This window comes from Poecilia latipinna, unplaced genomic scaffold (assembly GCF_001443285.1).
Source record: "Poecilia latipinna isolate Pla-1442-1.1 unplaced genomic scaffold, P_latipinna-1.0 Scaffold712, whole genome shotgun sequence".
In the NCBI taxonomy this organism is placed as follows: domain Eukaryota; kingdom Metazoa; phylum Chordata; class Actinopteri; order Cyprinodontiformes; family Poeciliidae; genus Poecilia; species Poecilia latipinna.
The window spans coordinates 259,175-273,702 of record NW_015113328.1 but is presented as its reverse complement, the minus strand read 5'-3'; the positions used below and the strand labels follow the sequence as shown (position 1 = coordinate 273,702).

General features: G+C 40.7%; 1 long non-coding RNA gene across 1 annotated transcript; it reads left to right on the top strand.

Moving 5' to 3' along the window:
* Positions 1–8,334: 8,334 nt before the first annotated feature.
* LOC106955179 (uncharacterized) lies at positions 8,335–13,819 on the top strand. The gene is made up of 3 exons (XR_001426519.1): positions 8,335–8,581; positions 10,474–10,520; positions 12,226–13,819. It is a non-coding gene; the product is annotated as an uncharacterized LOC106955179 (long non-coding RNA).
* The last annotated feature ends 709 nt before the right edge of the window (positions 13,820–14,528 follow it).

The window sequence follows — 14,528 nt, the reverse complement described above, 5'->3', positions numbered from 1 at the left end:
GACCTGCCAGATTCCCTCAAAGCTGTCTGAAAGATGTCTGCCCTTATGAATATGCTAATCCCAGTTTAGCATGAACAAAAAAAAGTGCTCATTAATTAATGAGCAACAATGGCCTCCTTTTTAATGATGCGCTAACTGCCGTTGCAAACGGCGACAAATGTACGTTCTCAACATGAATCGGTTTAAAACTACCTTCTTGTCGACGGTTCAGAAGGTCCTCAAGTTATTTTATTGTACAAGTTCTGCATATCAGTGAGCACAGTTTACATGACAAGGGGGAAATCGACGTAAAACAGCACCATGTAAAGCAAAGCTTGTGTCCAAGAGCGTCGAGATCTCAGCGAGACAGAGACCGGCCTCTAGACGGTTTTGTCTGACTAAGCTCTACAGTTTGTTATTAACCTATATTGAACAGATTTACACTGTTAATACATCATGGGAACCAAAGGAGATGCATATGGGTCATATTAATAGCAGCACCCCCAAAACATGGAAATCCCAACCAAACTGAGCCGAGACCCAAACACATACGGCGTCAGTTTGGTTGTTAGTGGCAACTGAACACAATTGCTTAAATTGCGAACGGTGACAGAAACAGAAGCGACCCAGTAAGTAAATCTAAAGGCAGAAATGTTTCTAAGCACCAAAACTGGTATGTATGTAATAAGTGAAAGTTGTTTTACACGATGTTGCTTTTTAGTCGATTCTGACAAGCACACTTCCTCGAATGAGAACTATAGTTCATGTTGGCCCAGTGAACTTAGTTGAAGATGTTTAAGTTGTGAACTATAACTTTAACTCAGAGATTAGACCTTTTGTTAGTTTATAAATCACTGAATGACTTATTAAAGATCTCCCAGACCACTCAGGTGTCCTTGTTTCAGGTCTGCAACACAAATCTGCAACAAACATCCAGAAAACTGCAAAACAGCCGAAACACTGAGTTCCTTTAAATCCAGGCTGAAGACCCAACCTGTTTAGAGTTGCTTTTGAACCAAAATAAATGGAAAACTCATCAACATATGTGATGTGTATTTGCTTGTTGATTTTGATGATGGCATTTGAGAAAATTGAATGTTTATTTGCTTGTTTCATAATTGGTGTCTGTGATGTTTTCATGATGTAAAACCACTTTGAACTGCCTGGTCGCTGAAATGGCCAATGGAAGTAAATTTGACTCGACATAGCTGAATAAATTTAGAACTAGATCTTGTTGAAGGTCGACTGGGATGAGTCTGCTGGTTGGGGGTGCAGGGTAGACAGGGAAAACTGCAAAAGATTTACGTTTGTCTTTGATTTTAAAGCAATAAACACACAAATGAGCCAATTCCTCCTCTGAATTTATGAACAACAAAAATAAAAGTACCCTTTTGCCTGAACCAAACCCTAAAAATATATTGTAAACTTATCAATTTGGCTAAAAAAAGAAGATGGGTCACAATTTTCTGGTTTTAATTCTGTCTTCATGTCTGCCTTGTCAACTCTTTATCACCTTTTGCCTTCACATTTGCCCTGTGGCCTTTTGGCAGCGTGTTCTGCTAAGGTCCAAGCAGGCAGCAGCCTGCTGGTCTATTATTCTACTAATTGGTGGCATGAGTGGGATGGCTACAATATCAAAAGGCAGGAAGCAAAAGCTCAGGGGAGTTGGGAGGTAGGAAGGGGTGAGGAGATGGAGAGAATGAATAAAAAAACCCTCCGAAAAACCGCGAGACGGAACAGAGAAGGGAAGAGATTTGTTCTCATTAGCGGAGGGCGTGTCCGTCATCATTGTTGGAGGCAAATTAAGTTGACAGGAGAGAGACAAGTTTTGTGCGTGTGTGTGTGTGTGTGTTTGGGAGTCTGTATGGGCATGTCAGCTTAAGTGGTTTTAGATGCGTGTGAGTTCAACAATGGAGTCGGCAGGTTGAGGTAGGAAGCTTCCTGATAAGCTGCTCTTATAACACCAGCACGTTTTTTCATTTTCGGTGGGAGCCCCCCTCGGTACACCATTTCCCCCCCCCCCCCCTCTAGGAAACTGAACTGTGGGAAATCAAAAATAACAAAATGGAAAGGTTGTGACAAAAACCCACGAGCAAGAGCGCAGAGAAGGAAGTGGGAGATCAGATTGCGCCAAACTACAAGCTAGAAAACTTTGATATGGAAACATTGTTTTTTTCTTCGTTGATGGTGACAAACCACATTGTCATTTACATGTTGCTCTGTTTAACCTGTCAATCACGAGAGGACCCAAATTTGGGTCCTCTCGTGACAGAGGTGTCAAACTCCAGTCCTCAAGGGCCGCTGTCCTGCAACTTTTAGATGTGCCTCTGCTGCACCACACCTGAAAAGAATAATTAGGTCATTGGCAAGGCTCAGGAGAACCGATCTACACAGGGAGGAGGTAATTAAGCCATTTCATTCCACTGTTTTTTACCTGTGGCACATCTAAACACTGCAGGACAGCGGCCCTTGAGGACTGGAGTTTGATACCCCTGTAGAATGACAACCTGTGAATAACAGGTTAAAGGGAAATCCGTCAGTTCTACACTACATTTCATTAACTCGCAGCAGGAAAATTATGTACTTCAGAAAGATGATAATGCCACTTTAAAATTGACCTCAAATGTCCTGTTCAATAAATAAATATTGTTACAGTAGTTTTGCATTTTAAGAAGTTCATTATTATGACTGATGCCAGGACCTTCATTTCTTAGGATTCTCGAACAAGTGTTGTGAGACAAAAACAGCAGAAGATGGAGTCAAAGAGATATGTTCCAGCCATTTATGTTATTTAAGTTTTTACCCCAGAAATGTCACCCTAGTTTTTCCAGGGTAAAACGAGTTCAAATATGACCTACAGCACTAGAAGACAATCTGGTCTGGATCAGTCGATGGGTTGGTGGCCTGAGCCTCAGATATAATAAAGAAAATGATGTTGGTATTGTGGGTAAATACAACCAAAACAAACATGCAAGTCTAACGTCTTGTCCCAAAGACAAAAGAGAAATCCTACAACCGCTAAAATCTATCATTATCATTTACATTCGGCAAAGAAGGAAGTTGTGCTCAGGACTTCTTTGGACACTTTCATGTATTTTCCTTCCGGTGTCCTTGGCAGCGATGGGGTGAACAAGTCATTTCAATTAGTTTGGATCAAGTGACACAGTGCAGTGTGAAAGCGAACAGCACCAGCTGAAAATGTAACAAGCGCTGCCGTATTTTTTAGTTGAACCGAGTCTACCGGACGGTCAGGTGTGACGATGTTTGCGCTGCGTAGCTGGAGTTGTTTGCAGATGATGTTTGTTTTTCTTGAAGACTTTGTTTTAACAAGTCCTGTTGTTCTGTCTTTTGTTCTTCATTATTAACAAAAACTATGAAAACTGGGCTTGAAGTAAAGACTTCAGAGTTTGTGAAATTTCTCAGCTGTAATTTTGAACACCAGTGGCGTGTTGCCACTGTCTCAATGCCCTCCTCGCTTAAACTGATTGGGATCAAGTTACTCTAATCAAAGCAAGTGACATAATTGAGTGTGTGTGTGTGTGTGTGTGTGTGTGTGAGAGAGAGAGTCCAACATTGCCTGCAGACTCACCCTCCTCTGCCCTAAGGGCGTCTCTTCTGTGGAGCTCATGCGCCCTAATCTTGCCCCCCGGTACCCCCGTCACTTCCACTGACCCCACCAGTCGGGAAGGGAGAGAGCAACATTACATCTTAATCTCGCTTGCTTGATGGAGAATGCAGGTCCCTGAAAGGCGGCATTTTCTGGTTACATGAACACATTGGAGGTGGATCAACCATATGCCAATCGACATGGCTACGGCTGAATGGCTCGCGTAGATTGTAACAGTGGTCCTCGCACAAAAAAAAAGAGAAAAAGAAGAAGAAGCCCCCCGCGGGCTCCCACACCTCCAGCAAAACCCAACAGACGTTCAGACTGCCGCTGACACAAGGCCGGACCCCCGCCGCCAACACCGACACAGACACGCTCAATATCGGTCCGTCGCCACACTCCCATATTTATGTTCCCCATGTAGCAAACAAGATGACCTGCAAAATAACAACAATAGCAAAAGCAGTGTTTTTATAGGTTTTAATTTAATGCAGAGATGGAAAAATAAACCCAGTGATCTAAAGATGGCTGACTGGAATCGACTGGACCGGAAAGAACTTCTCTTCAACAAATTACGAGCAAATTAGGTTTCAATGTTTAATCCGCCTGTTATTTTAACAGCTGAGCAAAACCAGCTTCTGAAGATAAATCAAGATATGAAAAATATTTTATTTGAATATTTGTTAAAGTAATTATTTACAATCTCAACATTCAAAATGTCTTTTGAGTTTAATTTTTATTTTAAACCTAATATAAGCCATTAGGTATATGATGAAAGTGTAACATTTAGAGTGCTATAAATACAAATTTCTTCTGTTATGTTTTTCTGTCCAGCTTAAATATTTCAGGTCATTAAAATGACATTAATTTAGTTTTACTGAGCCAAAAATAACCTTTTCAAATCAAATAAAAATTATACAGGAGAGTGTGTTTTTCCCCATGTTGTAAGTAAAAAAAAACTGTAATAGGTAATAGTTCTTTTTATCAAAATTCACAAATTATTGACTTAAACTAATCTCATGTATCTTGCTGAAAAGTGACTTGTAAATTAGTTTTGTCTCATTTCAAGTGTACTAAAATATTTGCACTAAAAAGTACAAATAAAAAATACATGGTAAGATTTCATGTTTTTGCTGTTTGTTTGCTCAAGTTCCATAGAAATGGCTTCGTAGCCTTTGTTTTAACCTGCTTCATGTTGTCAGACAGGCTCTATTTAAGTGACTTGTTGATCCCGAAAATGAGACACTAAACCACGGTTAGCAAAGTACAATCTAAATTTCCAAAAAATTAGTCCATCCCAGGTGTGGAAAACATGACCAGGTTTGGATAAATTTCTCCTTAAAAAATTAAATAATTATTCGAAAGTTGCTGATTTCTCCATTACTCCTGTTATTTTTGTCTTTTATAAAACACTGTTTGGTGACCTGAAACAAGTAAAAGCAAAAGAAAGGTGGACATTTGTAAGAGGGCGAATGATTATTTATCACTTGTGTTTCCAAGTAGGACACATACATGCTAGCGTGTCGCTATCTGAAGGTATCGCACTCCGGCCTCTTTGACAAACCAGCGGAAACACTGAAAGGCCTTTTCCACACCAGTGATCCCACATGGGAGCATGTGACGACAAACATTAGGTGAAATGTGTCCGGGCTGGAGAGGCAAGCTGTCCCCGCCACTCCAGCGACTGTACCGCTGGAGAGGCCGGCGCGTTCGCCATATGGGACAGGGATGGTCAATAGGATTACGTCCCGCACCTCGCCTTCTCCCTCTTCTCTTTGGTAAAGAAAGAAGTCCCCGACTGCAAAGCCCCTGCCGATGCATCCAAGATCTCCCCGCGTTGCCCCCGCTAGCAGGGAAGGGTGGAGTGGGGCCGTGGGGGTCTCGTGGACAACGGGAGAGAGCGCGGAGTCCACCGTGTGGATTACCATATTCAACAGGACAGAGATCAAGCCATTATAGAGTGAGGACAGAAGGAGGCTTTCTTTCACACACACACACACACACACACACACACACACACACACACACACAGATTCGAAGAGAAAACAGCAATGAGTGTAAGCTGGATTTGCTCGCATTGTCATGGAAAAGCAGCCAAGGGCCCGGCGATGGCAGCACTCCTCCAACAACCGCCTGATTCGTTCCCACCGCCGCGAGCGGGGCTCAAAGCCCGGCGGGGAAGAAGCTGCTGAATGCAGCAGCTGAAAGATCGAGAACGCATTCGACCGGCATCTGGAGTAAAGGATGCAGGCTCAGCACAACAGTCTTCATTTGGTAACTTTCTCCCTGGTTGGGAAAGACTTGCGCATGAAGACAGGAGGAAGTGTAGTCTTGTTTTTTCTCGTCGCATAGAGTCTCTCAAAAATATTACATGTCTGTTAAAAATTCCCAGATTTTTCTCATGCAAAACATGAGATTATGATGAATGTTTTTTTTCAGGTGTGATGTGAGATTTGTATTGTACAATTCAGCTGAATAAAACATTTATTAAAAAATGGGTGCAGTAACCCACCTGTATAACTTCAGATTCAGTCTTCTTTGGCAAGACTCCATCAGCATCCCACATATTGACTCAGTAATATTTATATCTAATCGATCAGACTGTGAAGACAACTCTGGTCCCCGACTTCTACATGTGATTCCAAGTATTTTCTGTCAACTCTGGTCTCTGGCTTTATTAGTTTGCTTAAACTCAACGTGATGATGAAAAATAAAATACAGGAGATCCTTCCTCTGCCCACAGCCTTCAGCATCTACAACAACTCTCTGAAGAATCTTGAATAGTTTGAGTTACAACGTTTAACTTCCCTTTGGGATCAATAGAGGACTTCTGAATTGAACTGGAGCTATTGACAACTTTCTTCATTTTGACAACAGGCGAATATCAATCTGATGAAAAGTAACCCCAGATCCTGCCAACACCATACTCCACTGATATTCTTCAGTTTTTGCTTTTGCCAATCATCCCAGATGGAGCTTTGGTTCAGAAGTGTAATTTCAGATTCATCAGACCATAACACATTCTCTACAAAGGTTGTAGGAGATTTCAGCTTGGTCTACTTTCTTTGGAAGAAAACTATAATAATTTACATCCCTATTCCTTAATACAAATCTATGGTGAACACAGGAGATTGCAGTCACATGTAGAACACAACCAGTACTTGTTGGAAATTTATGCAGGTCACCCAGTGTCGCTGCTGGCCTCTTGGCCTCCTTAACCAGCTTTAAATTTCACCTTTTTGTCTGTTTTGGAAAAAATATCTGGAGAAAAAAACCCTGGATATATATTTTTTGCAAAACCTATGCTTGCCATTTCTGTGTGTTGGCACGTATGTATTACCGTAGAGTTTTGTACCCTTCTTCTGAGTGATACATTTGCACAACAGTCCTTTAAACTGTCTTTAACCTTTTCTGCACACTTTAGCTTCTAAGGGATGCAAATGAGTAAATATTAAGAAATCCTACCAGGACGGCAGAGCTTTATTCCTGGTTAATCAGGATTAGTGTGTAGCTTTTGATTATTTTAGTTGCAAAAATATTGCCGAGATATCATTTTTGACATTTGAATTTAAATCATTTTGATAAATTTGAGTCACAATTCAAGTGTTTTCTCATGATTTATTTCATGTTTGCATCACAGCACTTTAACTAATGCAAAAATAAAACAAAATGGAACTGAAATTCAAACACCTTCTGCTGATGCAGAAGAAAAAATCAGATTGCAAGGCCAAGATTGACCCAGCAATGATGAGTTTCTCAGTATGTCAGCAGAAGCCACATCATCTGCAATAAGGTTTTGCGAAAGATTAACATCAATAAAACTTTATTCACAATGAAGCAGAGACACGATGATCTGTGAAGTTTGGCAGAGGCCTAGAAATCTCAGGGAGCTTGGAGGGCGTGTTGAGAGATGGAGGACAAGTGGAACAAGAGAAGAAGAGTGTTATATCGGTGTAATTGTTGGAGACACAGTGCTGTGAAGGCCGTAGAAAGAGGGGGAACCTGTTCCCTGGCTGCTGCTGTGATGGATGAGGTCACTGAGAGGGCTTCCCCAAAATGCAGTGTCTTCATGGGGTCAGACCGAGGTCGACTGGAGGTCAAAGTGCAACTGAAGGGGAGACTAATGTCTGAAAGTGTCCAAAAAACCTAAAATGATCTGTAGCTGTTGTATTTGATGTACCAGGCAAATGCTGGACAAATGGCTACAACCCAACACAAAATGTCATTTCTTTACCATTTACTTCTTACTATAATTAGTACTTGTTTTATTGTTTTCCGTTAAGTTTGAACCATGTCTGAGTGGTTGTCTTTGTTCACCAAAAGTACTATAATCTCAATATTAGACTTTAATTGAGTCCCTTTTCATTTCTATTCAGAGAAAACTGAACAGGAAATTGGGTCCAGTTTGGATATTTTTTTATTTGATTCTGAATTTCAAAGTGTTATTTAGTCTTGTTCAGACTTTACAAGAACTCAGTTAAAAGACCAGTTCAAGCCGATAAAAAATGAACTGGTTCATGCTTGTTGTTCACCCTTGTTCCTTATATCATTCATGGGTATTTGGATTTTGGTTTCCATTTGTGCTTGCGTTTAGACCGCCTTCTTGCTGTTTATTTATATTTGTTTATGTTTTGCCGTATTCTATTCATTTCTTTTGTATTCATTATTGTTCAAAAGGTCTTGCCATACAATTCATTCCTTTGTGTTCGTTTCTCTATTTATTCTTCTGTTCTTCTGCTATCCTTATGCCACAGGATTTAGTTTCCTTAGGTCAGTTTTATTCCCTTTCCTCTAGTTTATTCTTTCTCTGATTCTTAATTCAGTTCATAAATCAGTTAATAAATCACCTGATTTCCTCACGTGCAGCCAATGTCCTACTCCGCTCATCCTGTAGCATTTAAGCTAACTGGTTTTCGACGGTTTCTTCCGTTATTTTGTCCGTTGCTCTCCCCAGTCCATGTCGTTTCAAGTTCTGTACATAAAATGACCGTGTTTGTAAGTTTTGTTTTTACTTTTTACGTGTTATGAAACAATTTCTCCGCATTTTGGTCCTTGTACACTCCCAACCGTAGTTGAACTAGTTCCAAAACAAACGACGAAATTTTATGAGCACAGCCTGCTGCATGCTAATAAATTAGAAATGTGGGGCAGATTAAATTATCTTCTAAAAAATGCTGTTTTGAACAGAAATCATGGTTTGATATAGTTCTAGAGTTAAGAGCCTGAAAAATGACTTACGACTTTGGTTAAAAATGATAAAGGACAAACTCATGTTTTTAAATACAGCAGATTTAAGTTTTATCATATTTTTTTAAATAAGTGACTGCATGGCGTTTCCACTACAGAGTAACACAGGGAGGTGTAAAATACTTTTTAGGTCTCTTTTTCTTGTCAAACTGCACTTTAAGGTTTACATCACTTTCTTCAAATGACAGCCCTCTAAGAAAGTGTATCCATCCTCTTTTTGTAAAGTTTTTATGTTTTTCTTTGTTTAAAATCTAAACGTAAATATGTAGAGACATACTTTGAACCACTTGAAGCACTATTATACCATTATGTGCTCCTATTTTGCTTTTGAACTTGGATGCACATTCACCACCCGTTTCCTCAGTTTATTTATTTAAAATGAGCTTCATTGTTGCTTTTCTTCTTCTGCCGTTTATCTAATAGTCGCCTTTGTATTCTGTGTCTGAAGATGGATAGTAATAGACACAAAATAGTTTGTTTTCCAATGCAGAATGTGTTGCCTTTTCAGATCTTTCAGCCTACTTCAAGTTGTCAGGCAGGTTCTATTTAAAAATATTGATTGCACATTAATACGGATATGGATATGGCTAGTGAAGCTGAACCAAAACCACGTGGTGAGGAGGTGATTATTACACTTTCTCTGGCCAACATGTTATATGGTGATCCCAAACACACAGTAGCCTGGACTGAGCCCACTCTCTCCAGTGCTGGTACTTTGTATTCCTTGGTGGGAGGGCTGGGAGTTGGAGTAGCTGTGTGTGAAGGTGACGATTTTCAACTGTGTTGGAGTCACTTGGTAAACGCACACCATAATTACTGCTTATTAGAGGCTATAGGGGCCCATTAGTGGCACAAGCCCGGCCCCTCTCTGCCGGTCTTCTCATTATAGAAGCCAGCACAGCCCAGTCTGCCTCATTACCACCTGCCTGTTAAACTCCCTCACACACACACACACACACACACACACACACACACACACACACACACACACACACTGCAGGTGCTACCAGATTGAAGTCAGGTGGTAACTTAACGCTCAGCAAATCATGGAAAGAGTGTGTGTTATTAGCTTTTACTACAATATCATTAGATTGCCATTTATCTCACATTATTTATGTATTGTAAACATTTCAGTGACATTGACAGAAACTAGTTCAAGTTGATAAACGGGGATAATAATTTAACACTAAAATAAGTACATTTTAGATCGGGGCTTTACTGATTAAAGTGGCCTATGGAAGAAAAAACACCACATCCAGTTGGAATTTTATTTTAGAATATTTTTACATGATCAGTGCAGTTATTTCTTCATTCGTTTGATAGTGTATATTGTTCTTAGCTTGCTTAAGTGTGTGGAGAATTGATTCCTTATGGACTTATGATGTGCGCAGTTTTGTCCTTACTTCTGCCTGCAACTCCTGGTTTATCCATGTTGATGTGACTGAAATTAACAGCTTTTAAAAAGCGCTTTTAAATGTTTTGACCGTTTCTCAATTTATTCCATTAGCATATAGTTTGACGGTGGACAAGTTTCCATTTCAGCGCATTTAATTTAAAAGTTATGATGCAAAAATGCATGCATCTTTATGGTGTAGGTATTCGTATATGGAGAGATAACTTTTCTTCTTTTTTTTTAACAGTTCAGCTCTGGAAAATAAGGAGGGGCAAGTTTGCCATCATCAAGAAGGTAATACATTTTTTTAATAAAATTATTGCCTTGCCAACAAGTTGAACAAAACATATAGAGAAAGATTATTTGTGGGCAAAGAAAGATCATAGCATGTCTCATCAGTTAGACTTGTTTACAGCTGGCGAATTTGCATTGGATGTTCATCTGTGGTAAAATAAGTAATTCTCAACCATGCCAGCCATGCCATGTTGTTCACTGTGCCACAAACAAAAGCTTCGTCTCAGACGGCAGGGTCAGCACTGGGTGCAGCTGCCGCTGCTGCCTCCATCAGTTTGATCAACTTCACAGCCAGACCCCCCTACCATGTCAACACTGATTTTAATACAGACTGTTTTTCTTCCCCAGAAGACCGTCACCCACTCCCCTGTGCCCTCTGTATCGCTTACAGTTTCTTAGTTTGGTCTCTTTGACTGTAGCACAGTAGCAGAGGCTGGCAGCTGCCCATACTCGGTGTTTGATTTTTTTTTTTTCCTTTATTTGTCTCTCCTTTCAGCCATCTTTAGAACTGCTGCTGTTGATTGCACAAACATCACAGGAGAACCAGTAGTTCTGCTCACTTTCTGTTTTTCTTGTGAATACAGGTGAATTTTATTCATACGAGGCTTCCAAGAGAGCAGATGGCTTCAATTAAAATAAAAACAGGGAAGAGAAAAAAGGGTTGCGTTGTGAAAAACAAAGTTGGAGGCATGTTGTTAAATGCGGCTGGGGATGGAACAGAAAGGTGTTACTGGTCCAAAATGATGTAAAGTTGTAAAAAACTTAACATTTTCTAGTCTGAAGTTTTTTTTATTATATTTTTTTATTTATTTAATGTCATTTTGAACATTTTGGCATACATAAAAAGATCACTACGTATGTGAGAATACCAATATTTCACTTAACACTGAACACACCATGCCTGAGGTAAAACATGGTGGTGGAAGCAGCAAAAATAGAAATATCTTTTATTAACTCATAATAGGGAAATTTCTGTTCAACTGCAGCAAAACAACAGAAAATAGACTCACAAAAGAACAAGAAATATTGCACAGCAAGGGCAAAATTTCAACATAAATGCCATTAGAGAAATGTGCAACTGAATTTAATTTAAAAAATTTACAAAATGTGCATGTTTCTTTGAGTATTAAAATAGACCCTTTACAATTGGTGACAATAAAAAACCGTGCAATATTAACATTGTACAGGTACCAGCATGAATGTAAACACTGAGTTTGTTGCTAGCATAAAAGTAAACCTCTCTTAGAAAACACTGGAGTGCTACTTTGTGTTTATATATCACAAAATCATAAAGGTTGTAATGTGACAATGATCAAGTGATATGAGTCCATTTACAATGAACTATAGAAGGTTCTGTGTCAGCTGGTATCAGTTTTAGTGTTAAAGTCACTGATATATTTTGATCCAAAGTAAATGAGTGCTGGGATAAATATATATTATACCATGCATGTCTTAAAAAATTCAGAGAAACAGCCAAATGACTCTGACTTTGACTCTTACCCGGAGTGAAGATCATCCATCTCGAAGCACTCACTAGTCTCTTGTTTAATTAGAGAAGAAAAGCATATGATCTCATCACCTGCCTTAACAACAGGTTTCTCGCATAAGAATCTCTCCGTCTCTCGCTCAAAGGGTGTGCTGTTTTAAGGTGGATGCATGGCATTCAACATACCGCCGTATGCGTGTTTGTGTGCTTCCACTCCAGAGTGCTCCAAACTGTGAGGACAGCCCCTCCAGAAAACACAGGCCAGGCTCTCCAAACTCAAAGGACGAGCTCCATTCACCGCCTGGCAACGCCGCTGAGAAATGGAGAAGAGATGGGCAAAGCGGAATGGGTGGGCAGTAAATTATCCGCTTTTGGAAAGGGAAGACAAGATATTTATTTATAGCATTCAATCGGGGCACTCGGGAAGGGCTGAAATGGGCTTGGGAGGGGCTGGGGGTTACATCTTTTGCTAGGGGCATCTTAGGTGGTCAGCTCTGACCTGCACTAACCTCTTGTATCCTGTCTTATTCTCCCACCCTTCCACTTGTCTTGTACCCGACGCTCCCGAGACCTCCTTGGCAATTAGGGAACCAGTCACACCCACTCCCTGCCCCCAAAAGGTAGTAAATTTTCCCCCCTTTGGCCATCCCTATGACACACACACTCACACATCCCCAGAATCGAGGCTTCAAGACGCCATTCAGCCCAATGCCTGCTTGCTTTATTCCCCACTCTACATTTTATCACCACCCCTTGTTTTGTTTTGCTGTCTCAATCCATCAATCTTCCCATTAGCCCTCCATATTACGGAAACCATGGGGGAACGCCTCCTTTGCACCAGCCCTCCATGCCCGTCTTCCTCTGTCTGCACCTCCTTCAGCCTCTACTTGCTCTCTGTTCCTCCACCCCAGAGTCTGGCGTCCCTCTTATTCCTACCTGTTGCTGCCTCATGATCATGCAGCGTCTCTTGCAACCCTCACCTTCCAACTCAAAGTTGACGCCAGACAAAGAAACAGTAAAAGATGGAGAAGATGCACGTAGAAAGTAGAAGATCAGGGATGGTGAGGGTGGGGGAGTGGAGGGGGCAGCAGCACTTTGGGTGGTATGTTTTCTGCAGGGGTGGGACACAATGCCCCCAGTGTTCAGGCGGGCCCGTAGGAGCTTGTTTTACAACAGGGGAGGGGCGGCCATCAATGGCCAGATGATGTGAAACACCCTGAGCCGATTCACGGTGACAAACAGCACCCCCCCAGCCCTCACCAAGCAGACCCCCACCTCCTACTGGTCCTTTCTGCCTTCTCCCGTCACCTCCCTCCTTCTCTCCACACATTCTGTTCTGTTGGACCAAAACCAGGACGGCCGTGGAGGGCATGCAACAACACCACAACCGAGTAGATGGGAAGTGAGGGGGCACACACACCTACCCGTTCTCAAAACTTCTCACGTACATAATGCACACCGTCGTCTTCACGTGGGAAGAACTTCCTCCCCTTCCCTTGCATCGAGCGTCTTCTGACTTATTTTCGGCTTTCCATTCATTAAAATGCAAAATGGCTTGATCAAAGGATATTTGGTAAAGAAACAAGAGCTGGAATGTTGTTGCCAACTGGATGCAAAGTCCTGGCTTGGTTTTAGAACTCTTTTCTCCTGGAGACTTGTTCCCCGTTTGGGATGCCGAAGTTCGTTCAGCTCTGTTAGCAGCAAGTTTTAAAACCATGTTCCATTCAGGAGTGGCCCTAGTGACTCCTGCTTTTCTCTCTCTTCTCTTCGTCTCATGGTGATTAAACTGGCCTGTCTTCTCATTTTAACTGCAGTTTGGGTAGTACATTATTTGGAAAAATTATTCATTTCTTTAATTTATTAAGATCTACCCATAAGATGAAGTTCGTCAGGCATAGACACAATTAGGTTTACTGTTCTCAAATTATTGTAACACAATTTATCACAAACAATGACTTTAGGGGTGGATGACGTTACCTTGTTCGGTTCACAGCAGCGATCTCATTAGTAGTTTTGTGCTTGTAGCATGCGTTTGTTGCTGTGAGTTGCTGTAGTTGATCAGGAAAACCTGGTGTAGAGTTCTAGTGTTTATTCTCTTATCGTGACATCATATTTTGTTGTAAGTATGGAGGAGGACACGTCCTATTCACACAGTTATTGCAACGCCAGTATATCCTTTTTCAGTGTATCCGAGTATTGCATAAAGGATGATCATTGGCAGTGCGCTGTCTCCAACCTTTATTTCCTGTCTTAACAATCTGCAGTTTGTAAATATTAACCTGATCTAAAGATGCTGATAATTTAAAGGGGCACAAGTTATGGTAAGCATTAACTACTTTTAGAATTTAGAGGTCAGATTTCTTTTTTTTAAGATAATAGTATAAATTGTCCAATCATCATTTCAATCTAATACATCAATACTGGGGGGAATCCAAATAGGAATTATTGAAAACAATGTTAGTCTTCAAAGACTTTAGGTTTCCCAGTAGAAAACTTTGTAATCAGTTTTCACAATTCAAAAC